The sequence below is a fragment of the Triturus cristatus genome, chromosome 7 (genome assembly GCF_964204655.1).
Source record: "Triturus cristatus chromosome 7, aTriCri1.1, whole genome shotgun sequence".
In the NCBI taxonomy this organism is placed as follows: Eukaryota; Metazoa; Chordata; class Amphibia; order Caudata; family Salamandridae; genus Triturus; species Triturus cristatus.
Window position 1 is genome coordinate 391383774 of NC_140590.1, and position 25427 is coordinate 391409200.

Consider the following 25427-nt stretch of genomic DNA (forward strand, 5'->3'; position numbering starts at 1 on the left):
ACATTTATCTCTGACCACTACTGTCAGTACCAGTAGGTCTTCCTCCAGGCGGAGGTCAGCATTTTACAATAAAATGACCCAATGATGATGCTGAAACAGTACACTAATGGCGGAGAATGTAAATATACCGCCTTCGACCTGTGTAAATGTATGAGGGTCTTTTTATGACAGACACAACCGACAAGACTCTGGTAACACAGGACAAGTGGTCCATTCTCCCATCTCCCCCCCTTGATTTGTAACTTAACCATTGGAAGCCGGATGGGCCTCAGCTTCTCTTTCCCTCCACTTGATTATGATATATTGTCTTGTCCTAACCATTTGGTGCCTGCAGCCTGTTTCCTGTGTTACATACCTAGGTATAGTTGGCAGTATATCTTTTGTATTCCTCCCAGACAGAATCACAATAGAGGGTTTGGGAGTTGGCAGGATGGGCCATCCTGACTTGATTGGGGATGGGTAGAACTGTCACTCACTACACTTGCACTTTAATGGCATTGGGTCATCCTACACAAAAAGTGCTTCACACTGGCCTATTGTGTCCCCAGAAAAAGTGGGACCTGGGTTAGGGAGGCAGGAAATTCCAGACACCTCTGTAGATAGAAAACTCCATAAGCGTCTCGCTTAAAAGGAGGCACCATGTAAAAACAAGCATTTGCAATGCAATAGGTCTCGGATTTGCGAGAGTTTGAGCTACTGGCATTAGAATGCCTTTTATTTATGTGTTGGTTTTCAAAACAAATAAATAAAAGGCATTGTCATTTATAATGCCAATAGCTTAAACGCTGGCAAATGCGAGACCTATTGCATTGCAAAGGCTTGTTTTTCAGATGCCACTTCTCTGTGTGTGTGTCCCGTTTATGAGAGGAACTCTTCCTGCTTCTGTAAACGCCTTTAGCTCTCAGCAGATGGGCTAAATGACATTAAGGTTCCAAAGGCAAAAAATGTTTAGATGTTTACTCATCTCAAAATCTGAATGGTTGTATTAAAAATGCAGAAATGGCTGCTGTGTGTTATGGTCGAAAATTATACATTCTTTAATGTTCAACAATTAAACTCAGAAGCCCCATAAACGTGATTTGCCTCAGTAGTTCAGCCAGTGGGGAAGAAAGATGCTTATGCGACCAGATACTGTCCTTGCGACACTGGGTATGGTTTGATCCTTGCACATATCACGAGCATTACCATACGGTGGGTATAATAATGGCAGGCCAGGCTCAGACATACAGGTGTTTCACTGGAAATGAGAGAGAGAGGGAAGTAATGTGTCTTTGTTAGTGTGTGAGAGTGAGACAGAGGTGCAAATATGTGTTTGTGTGTGTGTGACACCGAGACAAAGTATGTAAGTATTTACATGTGTGCAAAAGGCATATTGTTTCTGTTGGGATGTTTGAGTGGGAAGCAGAAACACGCATACACAAGGGGTGTGTGTGCGTGCAAGTGAGAGTGAGTGTGTGTAGGAAGGTGGAATCTGACTATATGGTTGCCCCCAACTTTTTGCCTGGTATTTGGATGGTTTTTGACTAGTCTGGCTGGGATCCTGCTATCCAGGACCCCAGCCTATCTGCTTCCTCCCTAAAACTGATTTGAGTACCCTAGGTACATTCCAATTGGATGCTGAGGACACCCTACCAGACCCTTGTAGATGGTACCCTAGGTACCCAGGGCATGGGTCCCTCAGAGGCCTACCAGGGCTGCAGCACTTATTGTGCCACCCTGGGACAGCCATACCGAATGACACCACCAGACCACTACTGTAGTCTGGGTAAGGTGGTGCTTGCACCCCCTTACAGGGATACAGGTACCCTGTATCCCACCTATGTACAACACATGTATTCTCATTGGTCACCCCTCAAGCAGGCCTTGCTAATCCTACAAGGCAGGGTGCTGGGATATGTGTGAGGGGGGACCCCTACCTGAGTAGGGCCCCTCTGCAACCCTCGTAAAAATCATTGCTGGGTTGTTTGTAGTGTAGCCATACCATATACTCTTAACCGCATTATAAGTATATCGCGATAGCGTGATAACTTGAGAATGGCTACACAGAACCATATCGTGTATGGGAAAAGCGGCAGAATTTTGGACACCAATTTAAAAGTGCATACGTATCACAAAATGGATGCTACTCGCCACCCACACGACTCTGGCTGCCTGTTGCTGGGCAAAACCCCAGCCTCGGCAGCTGGACAATAGGGATCCTGTTGCAGGGAGGTGCCAGCACCTTCCCAGACAGGCTATGTGGATTGGAACTGGGTGGGTGCACCATAGGATGCCTTTCAGAGTTGCACCTAGGCTGCTACAGTGCCTACATTCTGCATACACCGCCTGGAACCGGTTCAGGGGCATCCTGCCCCTCGCCCAGGCGGGAAACACACAAAGGGGAGAGGGTGTAGCCACTCTTTCCCGCCTCAACTCTCATTGGTGGACACTGATCTGGACACTCCCCTAATCTTGTGGATAAACGTGAATAACGTGTCCCCAGAGAATCAGATTAATCTTGGACTTCACAGACTTGACCTTCGACGAGCTGCTGCCCAGCTGACTGAAGAAATTTCCCTTGGGGTAAAGGAGTTACCCCCCTGCTTGGCAGGCACCTGAAACACTGCAAGTGACCCAGTTGGAACTTCGCCGCTCCTTCGGACATCGACGACTTCTCTCAACCTTGAGGTGGGTTTCCTAGCATCCCAGAGGCCAGTGAGCATGCCCAGCAAGTCTGAGCACCGTGGACCGCGTGGGTGCCGTGATCCCCGATACCCCAGGACACCGGCCACCTCTTGCGTAGCACACGACCCTGACCAGTGGGGAAGTTGTGCTTTGGCCCAATATTGAGCCAATCTCTCAGCAGCAACTGTGTCAAAGATCAGCACCCTAGCTTACTCCGGTGGCCCGTGGGCACCCTCTTACGCACTCCAAATTGCTGCCTTCTGCGGTCCCTTGTCTCTCGACTTGTGGGCCTTAGCGGAGGACAATCTTTACTTTTAAGAGTTCCCCTGGTTGCTCCAGGCCTGCTCCACAGTATCCTTGAAGGAGACTTCTCTCAGACCTCGTGGGTCAGCACCAGTAGCTGATTTGTTTATCTTGCGTGGGTTGTGGTTGCCAAGGCTTAGTGGATCCAATCCGGACACTAACACTGCAGCGACCCTCATCCTTTGTGGGACAGTCGCCCTCCAGAAGCTGGCCTTCCTTGAAGCCTCCCAGAGCCCGTGGCTGCAGATCCAAGCTACACCTTTTTCACTTGAAGCACCCGACATTGAATGGCTCTTTTCCTTGAGCTCCCTGGTCACTGTGCCGTGACCCAGACTCTGTCCCCTCTGCTTTCAGGTTCTTTTCTACAAGATCTACAACTTCATTCTTCACGGCATAATCGACGCTTTTGGCTAGCAGCAGTTTTGTACATTTTCCCATTGAAAATCAGCCCGTGACCCGACATCGAAAACGACCTATGCACCCGGCTTCCCTGGGGCAGGTACCAGTGGTACCTCTGTACTCCCGTGGTAGTGGGCTCCTCGAAAGCTTAACACTAAGTTTTAACTTTGAACTCCTGCTAGAAGTGTCTTTAATCTGTTTAAATCAAACCGCAACATTCTCCATATGCTTTAATAGAGATCCCGATAGCAGCTATTTCCACTGCACGCGCCTCCCGTGGGTCCCCTTCCTCATCACCTGGGGTGGATTCTCAAGGGGCCAGCGATCCTAAATGCCCTAGGCATTGTCTGTAGAATTGTCGTGGTTCTTATATCACTTATTTATTATATGGTTTGGTCCCCCCCTGGGGCCCTGTGATTTCAGTGCTATTTATTGTATCTATAAATGCTTGTTTGAATTGTAACTTTACCTCTAGCCTCATAAAGAGACTTGTGGGATTCTGTTTAGAATAAATACATATATTTTATATATATACCTGTGTGGACTACTCTTTCATTTGGTGATTCAAGAGGTTATCTATGGTAAAACAATAAGCTTAACACTCCTTCAAGACTTAGCCTGAAGGCTGCTCTCCACAGCTACCACTAGGATAGCTTTCTTTAAAGGTTGTCTTTTAAACCTATCACCTTAAGAGTCGAATTGGACTGGTGCAAGGTGACCACTATAACTAGAGACCAGCATATGCCAGGCCATCTTCTCACAGTGTGTGTGAGTGAGAGAAGAGAGAGGGGAAACATCATATGTGTGTGTGTTTGTGTGTGTGTGTCGGAAGACCTCCACACATACACTTCACATTTGAGGACTGTGGCTGTCGAAGCGTTTCATGTAACGGTGTAACAATGAAAAAACACTGCTTGTAGGTTCATGTGCTGCAGTATTTTAAGGGTATAGCCACACTTTTCAATACCACCTTAGGCAGAATGTGACATATAAGGGTATTTACAGAGGTAAACTAACCCCCTAGCCAAAGAATGAAAAACATACATACGTATGAGAGAGAGAGAGCGAAACAGAGAGAAATACGTATGTTTTTTTTTCATTCTTTGGCTAGGGGGTTAGTTTACCTCTGTAAATACCCTCATATGTCACACTACAAGCAGTGTTTTTAATGTTACATGGTTACATGAAACGCTTCGACAGCCACAGTCCTCAAATGTGAAGTGATGTGTGTGGGTCTTCCTAAGAGGTCATGCCACCAGACAATGCACACTCTGCAGGAGTGAAAGCGACCAGAGAATGTTTACTAACATGGTGCACTCCATGAGACTGCATGCAGTGTTCACCGTTTTGATATGAAAACGTTTAGCAGCCAGACATGCCTTCAAACATGCAGTCATGACCTGTCACTTGAAAGCTGCTGAACATATGTACTTATCCTTGCTTCTAGAACAACTATGCCGTAACAAAGTGGCCATGCATGTGGTTGCCCATGTATGTAGTCTTTGTCACATGTCTTGTTTGCTGGGGGTACCCGTTTCTATTAGAGAAACCACAAAATGTTACTGACTTACAGGCATATGGGCGAGACAACTGCCTTCCCAGCAATTCTAGTGCCTACACATTCTAACTTCTACCTGCTGCAAGTGCTTTTTTACCTGAGAACGCCACCCAACCAAACTCCTGGTGAAAGAGCACACTAGGGGAGGGGGTGGAGGGGGGGAAGCTCATTCGCACTGCCTACTACATCTACAGAAACACACTTGCCCTTTGAATGCAGGGGCCATGCCCTGTTGCAGGCTGGCAGGTCTGCTGTCACGCGCTTCTTTTGGGCACACAGTACTGCGGACACATTCAAAGGTGTAAACTGTACACACGCACCCTCGCACCTGCCCGTACAAATCCCCGTGCCAGGGACTCTGCCCACTACAGAAGATGGCTTGAAATCCCGACCCCCAGCCTGCGCGAGATCTGATTGGCCCATCCCCCCTTGATGCCTGTAATTGTGGCACAGGGGGATGGGGGCACTCTCTCCATGCCGCACCTGCTGCATATCTGATGGAACCTCATGCATGTAATGAACACCCCCGCATGCCCAGTCCTTACTGCAGGGGTGAGCCTGTTTTGCCAATTCACTCTGATCCGACGAGGCACACAAGGCAAACTGTCATCGCTTTGTGAATTCCGACAATATAAAATAAATGGCTTGTATTTTTCCTTCTTTTTTTTGCATTGTGAGCAGCCCTATGTAGTATCCTGATGGTATGGATTGCCTCTCCCATGTTTCCCTGTCCCTGCCTGCTCAGCCTGTATGAGTGTTCTGAGTGGAATGTTTGGTGTGTGGACGATGTGTGGAATGCTTGGGTAACTGGATGAGGAGTGACAGTTGGTGAATGGGGCTGATCAGCTAGAAAGCTGCTCCTGGAGGGGCTGTTGTGGCATTATACCTGGATTTGTTCTACCTATTTACCTGCCTACCTGCTACCTTAATAAACCTACTTTGACTTAATATCTCCAGCGTGGTCCCTGATTACTGCACTTATTTTTGGCGACGAGTTGAGGACGTCCCTACGCTCTACAGTGGTACAAGTGGACATAAAAAACTTCAAGATGCCTCCTACATCATTCTGGGAAGGAGCGATTCCACGGAGAAGTCGACTAATGCTAGCGACAGGAACAAGACGAAACAAACAAGAGTTACATGAGGACACACAACTGTGTTACTCTAAAGACTTTATGCTACAAGGACAATATGTGAAACTGGTACAGCCACAGCACACAGAGCAGCCCCACCGGTGTCCATTACATTGGACAGCCCCCACACAAGCATGCTGTACTCCCTCTAAAGAAGCCACTACATCAAGACACGTCATGGATGCTGCGCAGAGTGACCTTTCATGTACAGTAAGACATTTCCATAATTTCATGGACGTTGTGCAGAGAAGAGCAAACTATACATATGGCTGCAGGTTCACTGATTGTGTCAGAACTGGGCTCCCTATACACTGGGTCAAGCTTTTGTCTAGAGGCATGTATGAAGCTCTGCTGGCAAAATCACACCGACATTCTCTTCTCATCTGTCGCAGTATCTGAAGGGCGATTAAAGGTGACCCAACGTGTTTGCAGCATATGGAAGTGCCAAGCAGACTGAGGAAATGTCTCAAAGTAAACTTTGCCTACTCAGCGACATTGTTTTGTGAATTCATCCCACTTCAATTAAGGTAGTGAGTAATTGGCAGTATGGCTATGTGGTGGTGCAAGTGAGGAGTGGAGCCAGTAACATAGGAAGCGTCTACCGTCTAGTGGCAATGTGTTTTTTTGGGGCTATTCTGCTGGCCAATGGTGTGGAATTTGTGTGGTGACCTGCATTTATGGCGGACAGTTATCATCTTTCATTGTTGGTGTCCCTTGAGCCATAATTGCATTTGGGCCAGTTTAACCGCCATTTCCAAGTTTAAAAGGAGCCACGAGTCACCAACAGCGAGCGCACCCAGAGTGCATGGATTCTATGTCAGGACCGGAGGCTTCTGATTATGCTGTCTCCATTTCTTTACTGAACTCACAGCAGCCAATAAAAATGAAACTACACAAGTAAAAAACATCACATCCCATGAGGCTTTGAACCACGCCTCCTCATAACAGCCAATGGCAACATATCAAAGTATACAAAGCAGAGAGACACTTTCTTGGCCTCCTCTTTCTTTGCTGCTCCGCAGTCAAGATAAGTGCCTCTCTACTTTGTATACTATCATTCTAATCCGTTATTGGAAATTGTGAATTGATGCTTTTATTTACATTGTCATGGCGATCTATGGTGTTTCTGGTGTTGGAATTGCCTCTGCGCTATGCCTTTCGATTCGGTTTCACCGAGCGCCGTAGTGCTAGGTGCGCTCCACTCTTAGCGGAGGTTGTTTCCTTTTTCAGCGCGTGTTGCGCTGTAGTTATTTCCACCGCTTTGACCCGTACCATTGTTTTCAGCGCCGCTGCCTTCCTAGTCGCGGTCCGCGTTCGGAGGGATTTGGCCCCCCCCTCACAGGGAGAGAGACGCACGCTGAGGCCAGAGCGGCTTCCAGCGTGCACCTCGGGTGCTCTCGCGCGCGCGTGTGCGCGCGCAGCTCCTAAAACACCTGCCGGACCGACGCCCTGCCCCGGGCTGAATAGGGGAGAGACGCAGCAAGCAATTAGAGCCGAGTACGGGCCATTTCGGCGCATTTAAGGCAGCGTTTGGGTTTTTACCTTTATAAGGACAGCAACCTTACCCTACAAAGTCCTGAGGGCGTAATTTTTGGAACTTTCTGCTCAGCCAGGCAGGTGGGAGTGCTTCCTTCCCCATTAGTCCTGCGTTGGTCAGGTTTCTTCTATTGATATCCCGGTGGGGATTGTTTTCAGTACTCTTTGGCTCTTTTTGCACCGGCATTGCTCCCAACTGACACCCTACCTTGCGAAAGGTGGGGTTGATAATAAGTTTGCTTCCCTCTGGGGACCTGTTGATTGAATAAGCATTTATTCACCTAAAGCATGGCAGACTGCGATTTCTACCAGGAGGAGGTGGCTGCGTGTGAGGATCAGGGGGATGATGAATATTATTATGACGATTCCTTGGAGGACATCATTGATAAGAAGTTGGATGCCAAATTAGATCATGCACTCTCCTCCGCCTTATTGCCGATTACTCAGAAATTAGATCGTCTGGTTGCCCCGAGTCCTGCTCCCTCTGGCACTGGTCCGGTTCTGATGCCCCTCCCCTCCCCCGAGCCCCTCGGCATTCCTTGGCCGCATGCACACTCTTACTTTAAACTCTATAAGTCTAACGAACAGGCCCACGAGGGCGTCCCAGCTCCCCCGCCTATTCCTCCCTCTCCTACTCCTGTCCTGGACACCACTACGGGTCCCGACACTGACACAGATTCCTCTTTGGAGTCCAAACCACGTAAAAGCGCGAAGAAGCGCAAACACTCTTCCTCTCCCGTCCAACCCTCCCCTTTCTTGTTTAACCCCTCTGATATTGTCCACCCTCGCTCTGCAGATTGGGTTCCACCCACGGCGGTGGCCGACTACAGGCAGACTCACTTACGGAAGTGTTTTGATAAGGAGGTGAGGGCCCGTCTAAAATCTGAATGCCCACGTCCGGACTTACCCCATAAGGTTGCTATTACCCCTGATATAGATTCCTCCATGACCACCTTCCTTAAGAAGTACAAGAAGGATCCAAAGAAAGGGATCGATCGCGCCCTTCGGGTGTGTCAAGATAAGGTTCTTGACCTTGCGGGCCCCTTAGCAAAAATTCTAGAGTTATGCCCTTCAGGCGCAAGAGACGGGGGCGGCCATTCACCCCAAAGTTTTGGCTGGATGGGCTCAACGAGCGATATGCATGCTGGGTTATGCCAACTGCGCCTTGGCCTCAGAGCGTCGCAAGTCTGTCCTCCTGAGGATTGATCCACAATTGGTGGAATTGGCCACGGCGGAACCAGGGCCGCTGGCTGAGGGTCAGCTCTTTGGTGACAAATTCATAAAGGACATTGCCAAATTTGTGAACACTTTTGCCTCACTCGACAAGTCTCAATCCTCCTTGAAGAAGGTGTTTCACCAGGTCTCTGGTAGGGCCGGGCGTGGCAGAGGACGCTCAACCGGCCGCTACTCCAACCCCAGTCCTCAAAGAGGTTTCGCACCCAGGCGCAGGGGATATACTCAAGAACCAGAGCAGTCTTGCTTCTACCCCTCCAGATCGCGTGGATACAGGGGCCGTTTCAACCGAGGTGTCAACCGAGGCTACAAAAACTTTGAATCCCAGTCTTCTGGTAAGTCCTATGTGCCCTACATTTCCCCTGGGGGCAGGTTATTGCATTTTGTTGTAAATTGGGCTCGCCTCACCACAGATGTTTGGATCTTGCAAACAGTTCAGGGCTATCGGATAGAGCTTCTGCAGCCCCCATGTCAATGTATTCCTCCTCGACCTCTCCTTTTTTCCCTTCTAGAGCCGAATTTTATAGACTCAGAACTTCAAGAGCTTTTGGCCAAACGGTCTATTGCCGTAGGACCCTTCATTCCCGGGGGGTTTTGCAGCAACGTCTTTTTGGTGCAAAAGAAAGGAGGCGGTCAGAGGCTAGTGTTGAACCTCAGAGATTTCAATCCCTTTGTTGTCTACCGACACTTCAAGATGGAGGGCATCCATCTTCTGCGGGATCTCCTGCTGGAAAAGGACTGGATGGTCCGGTTGGACTTGAAGGACGCCTATCTCACGGTACCAATTTTTCCCGCTCATCAGAAATTCCTCCAGTTTCAATGGAAGGGACAATGGTGCCGATATTAGACCCTCCCCTTTGGCCTATCATCAGCCCCGTGGGTTTTCACAAAACTCTTGAAACCGGTGGTTTCCCGCCTTCGGGAAATGGGGGTGCGCATGATTGTCTATCTCGACGACATGTTGCTCCTGGCTCAGGATCGGAACCTTCTGCTCACTCACTTGGAGCGGACGATGACCCTGTTACAGGATCTGGGGTTCGTCATCAACGACAAGAAGTCAATGATGCTTCCGAACCAACAGATAGAATTCTTGGGCTTCCAAATGAATTCGGTCTCTGCCCAGCTTCTCCTCCCTCTGCCCAAGATCAGGTCTATCAAACGAGAAATCAAATCCACCTTGTCCAAACAGAGGATCTCCTTGAGGGTATTGGCGAGGATCATGGGCCTCCTGGCCTCTTCCATTCAGGCCATTTTCCCGGGTCCTCTACACTACCGAGCCCTTCAACGGCTCAAAATACATTACATTCAGAAGAAGTTTCATTACGACCACCTCATTCCTTTATCTCCAGAGGCTCGAGAGGAGCTTCTGTGGTGGCTGGAGCATATGTCAGCCTGGAACGGAAGGGCGATTTTCGGCGCGTCTCCGGACGTAGTTATCGAATCCGACGCCAGTCGCTGGGCCTGGGGCGCTTGGTGTGGCGACTTTGCCACAGGCGGACGATGGTCTGCCGCCGAGTTACGGTTGCACATCAACTGCCTCGAGTTGTTAGCGGGCTCGTTTGCAATCCGATCAATATCTCCCCTGAAGAGCAATTGTTGCATCCTCCTCCGGATGGACAATGTGTCGGCGGTGAGATATATCAATCGGTTAGGAGGGACGCGGTCCCAAATGTTGGTCAACATTGTGAAGGAGTTTTGGCACTTCTGTCTAAACCACAAAATTATGGTAATATCGGAGTACCTCCCGGGCAAACTCAACCAGGTAGCGGATTGGAACTCCAGGTTCTTGAGAGATTACAGTGATTGGAAGCTTCACCCCACACTGTTTGCGGAGATCATGAATATGCGAGGCCCTTGCGAGATAGACCTTTTTGCCTCTCGCCTCAATGCTCAGATTCCCTTGTTCTTCAGTTGGAGACCGGACCCGATGGCGATGGGAACGGATGCGTTCCTTCAGCATTGGGGCCCACAGAGGCATTATGCCTTCCCTCCCTTTGCCTTGATCCCGAGAGTGGCGGCTTTTGTCCGCCGTCAGACGGCCTCAATAGTGTTGGTGACTCCCTTGTGGAAGACTCAGTCGTGGTTTCCCACACTATTGGAATTGTCTGTGAATCTTCCCTTTCAGCTCCCGACCTTCCCGACGATTCTCCAGGACCCAGTGGGAGCTTGCCACCCGTTAGTCCTGCAGAACCAACTACCTCTCATGGTGTGGACGCTCTCAGGAGACACGAGAGCATTGAAGGCCTTTCACAGGCGGCTGCCGGCTTTATACGACAGGCTTGGGCTCTGTCCACCCAGAAACGATATTCAGCTTCCTGGAAGCAATGGGTGGGTTGGTGCCTTCAACGGCAGGTGGATCCCGTGGGATCAGATGTGACTGAGGTTCTGAATTTCCTTTCGGAGTGTGCGGAGCCAGGCCTGGCTTACAGGTCGGTTAATAACTTCAGGTCCGCTATCTCGGCAGGTCATGACTCTATCGATGGTAAGCCGGTGGGGATGCACCCCCTGGTGTGTAAGCTACTTAAAGGGGTTAGAGTAGCCAATCCTCCTCGAACCCGGTATTCAACCTTATGGGACGTTTCTAAGGTACTCTCTTTATTGGAGTCTTGGCCGGAAAACCCAGATCTTTCCTTAAAACAATTATCGGCCAAACTCACTATGCTATTATGTCTGATTTCCTGCCGCAGAGTCTCGGATGTTCGAGCTCTGGACCTGGCGGCCAGAATGTTTTCTCCACAGGGCGTCTCTTTCATCATCACGAGGCGGACGAAGACGATGTCATGTTCGGTAGAGTATCCTGCTTTCCCTCACAATAATAAGTTATGTGTTTTGCATTGCCTGAAAACTTATGAGGAACACACGTTTGCCCACAGATCTGAGCCTTTGGGGCAGTTGTTAATTGCTATTCAAAAACTTTATAAGCCTGTATCAGCGGCCACCTTGGCCAGGTGGGTTAGGTGGGTGATGTCTGAAGCAGGCATTGATGTCTCTGTGTATGGTGCTCATTCCACTAGAGGAGCTATGGCCTCTAAAGCGTATTTGTTGGGCTCTCGGTTAGAGGATATCCTGAGAGCGGCTGATTGGTCTACGGATTCTATGTTCAAAATGTTTTATTACAAGCCTATATCACATGTTTCTTCTGTTGTTATTGACGAGCTTTGAACCAGCATAATCAGAAGTCTCCGGTCCTGACATAGAATACAAAATTTTCCAGCTATCGCGACAAGAATTTTAGATTCTATTAAGGACACGGAGGCGAGGATTATCCCACCCGTTGGGATAGTTGTATCAACTATCATGTTGTAGCATAATGATATTCATAACAATTTATGGCCCACCCTATGAAATCAGGCTTGTGGGTTCCCTGTTTTCAAACTTGTTTTTTAATTTCAGGAAATGACTCTAACAAGACATGAAGCAACTCTCAGGCTGGAGCTGGTTCTCCCCGGATGTCAGGATCTTGACCTCAGGACTGAGAATTGAATCTATCAAGAACTGGCGTATTACTCTGATTGGAGCTGGATCTCCCCTCGCGAGAAGAGGTTGATCGCAGGATTGGGTGACTATATTCTCCGTTGAGAATTCTAAAGGAACTGTTTTATCTCTCCGTTGAGAGTCGAACTGTTGGAATGTTCGTTCGGACTTCTGGACTGGTTTTCGCAAAGAAAGAGGAGGCCAAGAAAGTGTCTCTCTGCTTTGTATACTTTGATATGTTGCCATTGGCTGTTATGAGGAGGCGTGGTTCAAAGCCTCATGGGATGTGATGTTTTTTACTTGTGTAGTTTCATTTTTATTGGCTGCTGTGAGTTCAGTAAAGAAATGGAGACTGCATAATCCTCGCCTCCGTGTCCTTAATAGAATCTAAAATTCTTGTCGCGATAGCTGGAAAATGTTGTACTCTTAACTGTGTCATTGTTTCATGGAGTTCTTTCGTTGGATCTTCTCTGATTATGTTTTTTTCTTCAAAGCCTTTGGCTGATGATGGACGCTCTGCTGCGCAAGCGTGCCATGAGCCACTCGGCACGGCGTCTCCTGCGTGCAGCCATTTTGCGTTTGGCAGCACCACACACGTTTTGAGTCCCTGTTTATTTCACTGGTGTCAAGAGCTTTCATTTGTTCACTTCTAACCACGTTTCTTGAGGTGCAATAAAGTTTTAGTTGAAGTTGAAGCTGACCAGGGATGTTGTTTTGTCGAGATCAGCTTCTTTTAATTTCTTCTTGGATGGTTCTTTTGAGCAGCGAGGAATTACAGGTATTTTCCCCTTTTAATTCCTTGTGCATGTACATGGAAGCACTCAGTGCACAGCTATGAATTTCGACATGGTTACACAAGCGATGCGACGTTAGAGGATACCAGTTTTTGAATGTTTTTTTTGTTTGAAGCAATACTATCAAAACGAAGCACATTTGACAATGACTTGCAATGTTGTGTGTCAGCTATCGTATGGATTGAAGCAATCGTCTATTTCATTCCTGAGACATTTAGTGCACTTTGTGAGGTGTTTCATTATAGTTATAATCGTTTAAAATGTGTAAGGGGTTTGCATTGTTTACAGTTTTTTTTCATGAAAGTAATTTTACATGTATGTGTATTAGTCGCATACCACACTTGTCCCTTACATGAGGGTTGGCTTTGGGTTATAGTCCCCTTGCTGCATTTCACATTTATTTCATTTTCACTGACCCCTACATGGGGGTGGGTTTATGGTTGAGCTATTGTACTCTTACATGTACATGAGGGTTTAAATACAGGATTTTGTTGATGCATGGAGACATTTTCCATGCGTGTGTAGACACCTTGTGTCACACATTATTTGTTAGTTGCAGGGGTGGAGGTCCCTGCGTGCATAAGACGCCTTGCGCTGCACGGGTTTTGTTGCAGGGGTGGTCCCTGCATGCATAAGACGCCTTGCGCTGCACGGGTTTTAGTTGCAGGGATGGGTCCCTGCGTGCATGAATTGAAATGTTTTTAACTTACTGGTTGTCCCTAATGGTCGGCGGGGGCAGGACTTTGGGTAGTAGTCCCTCTAGTCCTAATTCACATACAAGGTTGTCCTTTACTTAGGGTGGGGCAGGAAGTTGGGTACTAGTCCCTTCTGTCCACACTGACTTTATTCCTGACATGGAGATGTTACATATTTACGTTTTCTCATTTTTTCTTCATTAGAGGAGGGGGATGGGTATTATTGTTTATCCGTCTTTCTCCATAGTCTTCTGTTCCTTTCCCTCTAGTGATGCGTGTTTCCCACCATCCCTGGGTCTGGACTCTAGATTCATCTTGATTAGTTATATTCCCCTTGCGATGTTGTTTTTCCCTATTTACTGTTGCTGTAATTACGTGTTCATTCATAGCTAAATGCTGTTTTTATCTTTTATGCTTTGTTTACGTTACATCATTCTTCTGTTCGTTAGAGAAGAGATATGCAGTATCCTGATGGTATGGATTGCCTCTCCCATGTTTCCCTGTCCCTGGCTGCTCAGCCTGTCTGAGTGTTCTGAGTGGAATGGTTGGTGTGTGGACTATGTGTGGAATGCTTGGGGGACTGGATGAGGAGTGACAGTTGGTGAATGGGGCTGAGCAGCTAGCAGGCTGCTCCCGGAGCGGCTGCTGTGGCATTATACCTGGATTTGTTCTACCTGTTTACCTGCCTACCTGCTACCTTAATAAACCTATGTTGACTTATATCTCCAGCTTGGCCCCTGATTACTACACCCTCCTTTTAAATGTGCCTTTTCAGAGAGTGGCTGCATGACTGTAAACCCAGCAGATACAAGCAAATCTCCTAAAGAAGGGGGGTGTCTCGCTATTACCACATTGCCACTAATTAATCTCCGAAACGCCTCGCCCAAGAGTAGTAACGCAAGATCTGGGCTTGGCGCTTGTGCTCTCCGTTGTGTTCAACCAGGACGTCTCTGTGATGCAGACGGGACTTCAATTTCCTATTATCACAGGTGCATTACATATCTTTTAAAAGGTGGCTCCAGCGAGGCCCCACCGGATACACCCATCGCACAAGAACGCACTAGCTGGTGTTTGTGAGCCTAGGGTTGTGCCGATTACAGTGTATAAAACATCTGTTTGGTTTAGAGCGCCTTATTCATATTTATAGCAGCTATATATTTCCTCGTCATATAAATGCATTTTTAATGCCGGCGTTCCTGAAATATTCAAAACCTAAAACACAAAAAAGAACTATGTTTTGGAAGGCCCGCCTCTTATATTTCGTAGCACTGTCCCTGGACAGCATGAAAAAAATCTCATCATCAGTTTATTTTGATTGCAAGTTTCATCTACATTATGATTGATAAATATTTGTGACAAAGGGTGGATCGTCTGCTAGGATGGAGCTGCTGCACTTTTTCTGATATTCTGAGTTAATCCAAAGCATTACAGACCGATTAATATTAAGTAATCTGTCTGATAACTTTTAATTAAATCAGTTAAAGATTGATTTTCTGTCAGTGAGTAAGGGCCGTGTTGCAATGGAATGGCCTGCGGAAGACGGAGAGAGAAGGGGTCACACTCATGCCCCCAGATTGCGAAACATGAAAACTGGGGTCCCTGTTATTAAATAGAGCCCAGAAGCCGGGCTTCGGGGCTACAGCACTGCAGAGAAGTTTTCGTGGTGATATTGTGTGCGATACGTGATTGAGAAGGTCTGCCAAGCTTCAAACAATGGCACCTCTCTCTCTCACTCACACACACACACACACACTCTACATGCAACCCGGCCCGTCAGTCTAGAGCACCTCGAGCGCGCCTCCCCTGCCACCTTGAACCTCTGCTGGCCGTCAGTCAAGCGCACTGACAAGATCACAGGGCACCGAGGCAAGCCTGGCACTGCCAATGCTTTAACCACTTAGTGCACTCCTGAACTCAACACATAGCAGCCAAAGAGAACTGAAGGCGCGGGTGGAACACAAAATGCAAATCTGACAGGCGAGACAGTGCAGGGCGCCGAAGATGGTGGGGTTGGGTAGTGTGGGGTAAACAAGAGCCACCCAGAAGCACGTGAGCGGGAGGCACCACTTGTAAGAGGTGGATGTGGAGAGGACTCTTCCCTGTGCATGTGATAGTGAATGACTGCTTGTGCGCAAAGCTACCAGAGGGTCTGGCACAGGTTAATTCTTTTACTTTTTGTTGTTCACTTTGACAGGGAATGCGGCTGTTGCCTTAGAAAGGGTCACACCCCCATCAACCAGCAATCCATTTGCCACAACATATTTAGCTTGATATGCTCATTTCACTTTTAATTGCTGAGGAATTCCCTACATGGTTACTCTACAGAATGGATAACTATTGCTGTGCGTGGTCAGTGGCACCTTTGCAACGACTTCCCCATTCTGCATCGACCACAGAGGAACCAAAAACAGACTACATGCAAAGGACGCTAGAAGTGTCATGCACTGCGCCGTGAGGTATCGCGGGAGATCTCGCCCAGGTTCTGCCAAAGCTGGTTTAATTCTAGAAGCACTCTGCATTGAACAACCTACTTTGAGAGAGGAGACACGTTTCCACATCAAATCAACTCCGCCAGGTAGGTAAAGCATCGGCATGAGATCAAAGCAAATGAAAGTGGGGAAAAAAGCTTAACCTGCACAATGAAAGGAACAAAAGTTTGAAATGAGTTTATTCTCTTATGTTTTCCAATCTTAAGCATCATCTTTAGAGCTTGTGATGAGGAGACCACATGCACGGACGGCCGGACTTGGCAATAGTTGTATTTAGCACCACTTGTGTGCGTTCTATTTTGCTTCATTTCTTTTGGAGGAGGGAGGTGCTGGTTTCCAACAGTAACACCATTTTGTCGTACGCTAATTTATACACATAGGGGCAGATTTACAAGCTCCTTGCGCCACTTTTGCGTCACCTTTCCCATGTTAAAAGTGACGCAAAAGTGGCGCAAGGGGCATGTAAATCTGCCCCATAGAGTCGCTGCTTGTGCTTTATGCGGACTTAGACTAACTGCAAATAACTATTGAGAATGCCGCAAAACATCGATCACCAAAATGAAATGAACAACATTAATGCGCTCGATCCGATCTTTCTGAATAGGGCTTTTGTGGATATTAGAAACACGAGGGCACTTTATGAAGTCTGGTGCAACCTGTACTTTGTCCAGCACATTTGCTGCCCACACCCTGTTGAGCCATGCTGCCAGCCCCCAGACCGCTGTGATATTAAAATGTAAGTTTTAGTCACTGGGAATCTGATGAACTAATGCTGCCTGTCGACAGTAACCTCACCTTCCGGGACTCGAGGCATCTTTGATTGGCTGCAGTAATTCATTTGAATGCTTTCACCTTTATCACAATCAATTTAAAAGAAATGTGTTAAATGAAAGATATTGTGCTGATTAGTGCACTATTAAAAGTCTGTAGCACACCAGCCGTGTACCGCCCTGCTCTTGATTTCAACATTCTGTGAAGTCCCTGGTACATATCTACACCTTACGAAGGTGACTCTTGTCACACGAGCCCCCTGGCAGGCGTTGTGCATTATGTTATTGTTGGTTCTCGGCAGTGTATTAAGTTTCACTAGTGTGTAGGGGTCCAACCAAACTCCTTTTAACATGGGTGACATATTTGTACGGGTCCACCCAAACTGCCTCTAACAGGGGTGGCGTTCCAATATCCAGGCCATGACGTGACTAACGCTTAATGGCAGGTGACTGAGCCTTATGGGGTACAGGCCCCTTTTTACCTGCACCCTGAGATGAGGAGATTGCCTTCAGTCTGTCATTGGTAAATCAGTAGAAAGTTTCTTCCCTGGTGTGGTTAGGAGTGCATTTGTTCATGAGTGGTGTGGCATAGTTTCTCCGTGTATGTATGAAGCCTCAAGTTTATGGAGTAAGGTGGTTTATAAAAATAGATGTCCCCGCTTCCCTGCATACCCCTACCGTGATTTCCTTTCTCTGCCACCTCCCTGCCTGCATTAGAGTAATCTGATGTCCATCTGGAACGCACTAGTACATTGCTAGGCTTCTGTACATGGATCTTTAGAAGGTATATTTCTGAGTTTTTCTATTTTATTATAAATGAAAGTGTACCAGCTGTCAGTCAGTAATGTATTAATGATGTTACTAAATGAATCACTCCTATGGTGTACTCTATAGCTGTTGCATATTTATTTGGTATTTCAGTTCTAAATCATGTAAGAAATTGGGTTATTGGTTGAGAGGGGTGGAAGCCCCACTCAGGCAACAACCACAATCCTTGTCAGGGTGAACCACAAAAAAACTCGCTAAATTAATCTGTGCCTAACCCTCTATTGGCTTGGTACAACATCAGTCAGGCTTAACTTAGAGACAAATGTTTAAAGTATTTATGCAGCATGCAAACAGTAAAACAGTGAAAATACAATACACTAAAATTCACAAACCGATTAACCCCTTGTATGCGCATGACGGCGCCCGGCCGTCATGCATCACGGTGGGCGTGTGCGCACGACAGCCGGGAGCCGTCTTAATCCCGCCCACCGTTTATTTCTCCCGCACAGCGCGGGAAAAACACGCACCCAAGGGGTTAAAAAAATCGAATACATTTTGATAACTAAAACAACACCAAAATTAATTAAATCCATCCAGTAGAACTTGAGTTATGTTTTTTTGTGTGTGTGAAATCTAATGCCTAAAAGATTAAAGCACCATCTGTGGCTATCTGGTCGCACAAGACTGGGTCAAAGTCAAAGGTTAAGACTGACAGTGATGGAGCGTGGGTCATATACAAGGGGTGGCTTGGGCCCAGTCTCGGCTTACCTTTGGGCACAGAAAAATTCTTTAAAAGTTTTTGGAGAAGGTCAAGTCTTCAGCGGGGAAAGGCAGACATCTGTGTCCAGGAGGCATTGTCACATGGGAGGAGCAGTTAAGATTTTTACCTTCGGACTTACATGATTTTCAGGAAGTCGGATTCCTCCAGTGGTATAAAGATGGAGGCTGCAGCTGAAGAGTGTTCCATGAGACTGGATACCTTCGTCGAGAGGTTCCACTGAAAAGGATTTACTGCTGCGGAGAAGAACATAGCGGTAGCTACTGCGAAGTCAGGAAGACCGGTGATGCACCTTGGGTGGATTGGTTGGCAGGTAGGTCCCAGTCCTCTGTCGGTTCTCCAGGTAGTTTTTCTTGATAGAACCTCTACGTTCCACCTTCTATGGTTAGGCAGGAGCAGGACCATTAACGCAACTTCCAAGGGTCCAGGGACACAACTTGGAGGGTTAGGACTCACAACAGCAGAGGCAAGAAGCAGGGTTCAAGGACTCATGGGTTTGTTATGTCCCTGTAGCTCATAGAGCAGGTCCGCCACCTAGCCCTTGAAGTCTCTCTGGTCGTCCTGGGTTCAAAGAACAGGTATAGTCCTCCTCCTTCAGACACCATAGCAGCAAGGCAGTTTTTTGAGCAGCATAGCAGCATGGCAGTCCTTATGGAAGGAGGTCAGCAGGGCATTCCTTCTTCTGAATCTTCAACCGATCCAGCCATCCATACAGGATGGTCCATCCTGCCCACACTTAGGGATTGATAACAAGTTTGGCCGCTGGGATACTACATCACAAACATGATGGATATCCCATCAGCCAAATTACAAGTTCCATAGGATATGATGGGATTGTATTTTGGCGGATGGGATATCCGTCCCATTTGTGATGGAGTAACCCTGTCTGCCAAACTTATAATCAGGCCCTTAGTCCCATTTTCGCCACTGCTTGGGAGGAATACACAATCTCCAAATTAATTGCTGCTAGTAGGGTTGCAGCATTGATTGTGCCACCCACTTAAGTAGCCCTTTAAAAATGTCCCAGACCTGCCATTGCAGAGCCCGTGTCTGCCATTCTGACCTGGCAGAATAAACCTTCCTTTTTAATACATATAAGTCACCCTCTAAGGTAGCCCTGGATAGCCCCAAAGGCAGGGTATAATTTGTTTAAAAGGTTGCACATATACCTTTAAGTTTTGCATGTCCTGGTAGTAAAAAACTCTTAAATTAGTTTTTCACAACTGCTAGGCCTATCTCTCCTATAGTATAACATTGGGGTATCCTATTACATTATATAAGTGTAATTTCCAAGTCGGAAAATATATCTGGTTCATGTTTGGTGTCTCTTCTTAACTTATGGTGAAGTCAGATTTTTAATTACAATACTGAAAATGCCAATTTAGAAAGCTGGCATTTTCTTTCCTTGGCCATTTAATGCCTGCAGCCTGTCTCTGGTCACATGACTGGAAGTAGTTAGTAGGTGAACTTTGTAAATTCCTCCAAACAGTCACGCACCATGGGAGCTTAGCAGCGACTGCATGGGAGAAGCTTGGCCCAGCATCACATAAACCTGAATAGACTGTCTCCTGCTTCTAAACAAAGGGCTGCATATCCCCCTGTAGTTAGTCTGGAGCCAGCGCCAGGAAGGCAGGTCATCTGTGCACTTCAAAGGCATGCTTCTAGAAGCTTCTCCCTACTTCAAAGGCATAACTCTTTATAAAAAAAGGACCTCTAACACCACCATTTCAATACAGGCCTGTTGATACTCTGCTAGGAAGAAGGACTGCTGTGCAGCTAAAAAGACTGTCACTGTGCAGGACTGCTATTCTGTGGGAACTGCTGCCCTTATGTGCTGACCAGCTGCCCTTTTACCTGGGTGAGAAGGACTGGGCATGCTTCTCTTGAACCCAGAAGCCAGAGTGACTCCAAAGGCTCATTGGCTGGCCTCCTGATCTGAAGCCATAGGGACATAACAGGTTTCCAACTATCTTTCATCTGCACCAGGACACTGCATCTGTGAGCCTTCCCTGCCAAGTGGTGCCACCCCAGTCCTGGACACATGGAAGTGGGTCCAAGGTGTTTTGCCAGCCTCTGTGGAACCTGCGGAACAGACGAATCTCCTCAGCTGTGCAGCGCAATGCTGAGCAGGACCAACTCACCTCTGCTGCTGCGTGGATTGGACCGGCTGCAAAGACTCCCACTGCCGCTGCAACCCACATCACTTTCGAAACCTCCATGTGCAATGCACCCCCAACACAGGCCATCGCATCTCTCAACAGCAAACTTGACGACAATGCCGGACTCTGCATCGCAGTCTTGCAGCTCTGCAGGACCGATACATCACCCAGACTGCGTGTCTCATCCTTGTTGCTGGAATTCACTTCACAAGCTCTGGTCAACGAGATCCTCAAAAACAACACAGGACCTCGTACCACAACCTTGCTGCATTTTGAAACGACACATCGTCTCCGCTGCACCTTCAACGTGGATCCGTGAAACTCTTTTCAAACCTGGAATAAAGGTACTTTTGTTCGACAGGCCTAACTTGGCCTCTGTTGCTGGCCCACGGCCCATCACGGATGGCCTGAATTTGTGACTTTGTCCCGGTGCGACCATATATCCACATTTGGCCTTTAAAGCGTTTGGGCACTATTTTTCATAAAAACATTAATATTTGGTATCGCCGTATATTCTGATTGGATTTTTGTCATTTTGGTCTTGCTTTATTTATTTAATTAATCTCTATTTTTCTATCCTGGTGGGGGATCTTTTGTGAGGTGTTTTTACTGTTTTACTGTTTGAACTGTTGCACAAATACTTTACACATTGCAACTAATTTAAACCTCACTTCTCTGTGCCAAGCTACCAGGGGGATAAGTACAGGTTCATTTGGGGTTTGCTTGTGTGGTTACTGCTTGACCATGGCCCACACCCCAGTCAACTAGTAACCCAATTTCCATTAAGTTCAGTCTGCCCTTTTAGAAATCCCTGTCTGCCTTGGTAAAATCTCAGGACTGGCTGCCACAGAAACAGCTCCCTTCACAGCACTGAAGGTTTAATGAGGCATAATGTTTAAAGAGCTCGCTCAGTAAACATATTGTATTGTAATTGTAAATGTATTTATATAGCGGTTATTACTACTGACAAGGCTTTGAAGCGATTTGTGGAAATCTGTGGCCACGGCTAATTAGCGAGGATTTTGCGATTAATCGCGAATGCACACTCCAACAGGAATACCATGATTGACCAGCTGTAACCTAAGCGGAGTTGCGACATCACAACAGTCCCCGGGGCTAAAACAAAATGGGTGAAAGAGATGTAAGGAATCAGGATGCATGTGCCTTGGACCCATGAGAGTTATATAGAGGTGTTTGAGGAGCCCCTTATAAGCAGAATGTGCCTTAAGAATGTCATTTTATTCTACTTGTGATATTCGCAAATTTGCCGCGCCTGTCAGCACTGCCCCCACGTAACGATGTGTTAAATTCTTGAATATCGGTTAAAAAGTGTAAAAAATAATTTGTTTATACAACCACCTTTAATCTTACTTATATACTCACTCTGAGACTCATGCACCCACTCACTCAGAAAATCATGCACCCATTTACAGACCCACTCAGAGACTGATGCACCCACTCACAGACTGACTGAGACCCTCATGCACCCACTCACAGGCCCACCCATATTCTTATGCGCCCACTCACAGACCCACTCAGACACTCACACCCATTCACACATCCAATGAGAAAATTATTAGGCCTGGGCTAAATTTCCGTTCCGCTCGCGGAAATTGCGATAATTTGACATTTTCGCGTTCCGCGGAGAGCGCGAAAATGTCAAAATTTCCGCATTCCGCAGCTTAGCGATAATTTGTTTCTTGCTTGCGCTGTAAAATAATACATTCTCACGCGCGATCGCCTTACCTGAATCCCCGCATTCGCCGACAAGTTTTCCCGATCCGGTCGCGTTCTCCAAGAGATGTTGGATTGTTGGTAGCCATTTGCGCTGTCTCGCGACAGTTCGCGCCCGCAGTAACATCATGCGTCACGCGATCACGTCTTTCTTCTCGCGATCATGCACCGCGAGAAGAGTGAAAACAAGATGGCTGCGCCGGCGAGCAACCGCATGGGTAAGTTGGCGAGCCGCGACCACGCAGAAAATACCGCGAACGCGCGGGAAAAAAACTTCCGCATCTTCGCGATATATCCGCGTGTTTGCGGAGATTTTTAACATTTTTGCGATAATTTGCGAAAGTCGCTTTCGCAAATTCCGCCCACCTCTAAAAATTATGGAGATACTCCCAGGCCCACTTAGACACTCCAACACCCATTCAGTCACTCATGCACTCACTCGGACACCCACTGAGACCAGTAGCGGCCTGTGGAGGGAGTTCCGTGGGGCAGTGAGGTTTGGCAGGGTGGGGTTTTTATTTATTTAATTGTTTACTTACCTCCGTTCATCCATATTCTGGTGTTTACTACTGTCCCCCCTGTCCCTCCCCCGCCTCACCGCCCCACGGAACTCCCTCTATGGGCCACTACTGACTGAGACACTCATGCACTTACACACTCACTCTCAAAGGTTACCTATTAAACTTAGGGAATACAATTTAAAAAACCTTAGAAACTCAAAGGTTTCAGGGATGCTACAGTTAGGAAATAGAAATTAAAAAACCTTAGAAATTCACTGAGAAAAAACAAAGGTTACAGGGATGTTCTAGTTAGGAAATAGAATAAATAAAACTGCTGAAATTCATTGAAAAAAATAAAGGTTACTGAGACGTTATAGTTAGGCTCACATTTTACTGGTACAAAACCAGTAAAATTCAGCAGTTATAGTAAACTTATGCCCACGCAATGCACTGCTAATGACCTCACATGTTACATCACTCATGACATGGTCAGTGACATCACTTATGAAATTCCTGATGACATCTCAAATGACATCACTGATGACATCATCCACAGAACCACTCACACCTCCATAAAACCTCTTATACACCCACTCCCACACAACCCCTTACATACCCATTCCCCTTACATACCCATTCACAAACCCATACTAGTACTCACACAACCAATCATTCATCCATGGGGCTACTCACATATATCCACTCACCCATACTACCACTCACACACCCATTCACACATCCATAAATATACTCATACAACCAGTCACTCATCCTTACACAAATTAATTCCCCCCACTCAATCTTCCATGCAGTCACTCACATACTGACTCATATACACATACAGCCACTCACACATGCAGTCTCTCACCCATATAGGCAGTAAGACACACACTCCCTTACCCATGCAGCCATTAACTGACTGACTCACTGAAATATACAGGCAGTCAGACAACTACTCATTCACTAAAACAGCTACTCATACACCCAGCCACTCACATATACAGCCACTCACACAGCCATACACTTACCCATACAGCTACTCATGCACCCACTTATTCACCCATACAGTCACTCATACACTCACTCATACAGTCTCTCAACACAGCCACTTATTCATGTATACAAGCACTCACACAGTTACTAACAAACCCACGTAACCACTTATATACCCATTCACACTTCCGTACAAGCACCCCCACATCTACTCTCTCACCCATAGAACCATTCACACACTCACTCTTCAATACAGCCACTCATACACCAACTCCCTTAACCAAACACCCACTCAAACAGCCAATGACTCACCCATACAGACACTTAAACACCCAGTCACTCACTCATACAGCCATTCGGACACCTACTCACCCATACAGTCACTCACACATGTACTCATCCACCCATACAGCCACTCACACAGCCATTCTCTCACCCATAGTGCCACTGACACACCCACTGACACACCCAGTCACTCACAAACCTACTCAAACATGCATACACACTATCACACAGCCACTCACATAATATATATTAGAAGTACTATCACTCATTAGTAGTACATCTAGTATACTAACTTAACTTTTGTAGTACCTTAGTGGATATGTTTAACTATCATAAACTCTTCCAACATACTTACACTCACTGGATAATGCTATCACCAGTGATATCCTTTGAGATGTCATCAGTGATGTTATCAGTAATGTCACTGACCATGTCATAAGTGATGTAATTTGTGAGGTCAGAAGCTGTGCATTGCGAGGGCGTAAAATATAGTTAGCTCAGGAAACTATAACTGCTGAGTTTCACTGTTTTTTTGTGAGTGAAGTGTGAGCCTAACTATAACATATCTGTAACCTTTGTTCTGGGTAGTTCCCAAGTTTAGGTGGAACAGCAGCTCCTGAATAGGGCACCCTACAACACCAGTAATACACTGCTCTCCATAAATGTGTCATGTCCCTTAGGTTAGTTCCATCATGTACATACTGATTGCATACATTGCGCCCCATCCACATGACATAATGGTCTTACACGGGTGACCTTTTACCCAGTTGCTTACTTCTGTCTCTTCGACATCAGGCTCTTGGTACCATATCTTAATCCCTGTACCCGACGTACACAAAACATGTCTCCAGGCACAGTAGATTTATTCTGTACAAGGGTCAACACTTTTTTCATTTACGGCCAACAGCCAGCTGCATATGCTCATGTTTGTTTAGAAAAGCATTAGCAGGGGATTAGTAAATATTTTCAAAACATATCAATTCTAGAAAAACCCTGGGGTGACGACTTTAGTATAAAAGACTCTCAATCAACCTTACAAAGGCAGAGGAGAAATTCCTTCCAAGCTGGACTGAGACTCTGCAGACTGCTCCTTCGACAGGCAGAGACCTGAAATCCCTTGCAGGGTGCCATCCTCGACGCAGAGATGGGGTCCTTCATTCAG

The 25427-nt window shown here is 46.9% G+C and overlaps 1 protein-coding gene across 1 annotated transcript in view; it reads left to right on the plus strand.

Annotated features, from left to right (window-relative positions):
- Window positions 1-15902: 15902 nt before the first annotated feature.
- The window catches only part of LOC146809762 (toll-like receptor 12), a 117301-nt gene continuing 107776 nt past the window's right edge, over window positions 15903-25427 (plus strand). The window contains exon 1 of the mRNA XM_085614381.1: window positions 15903-16364. The gene's annotated coding sequence lies outside the window, so the exon portion shown is untranslated. The remainder of the gene's footprint in view (window positions 16365-25427) is intronic.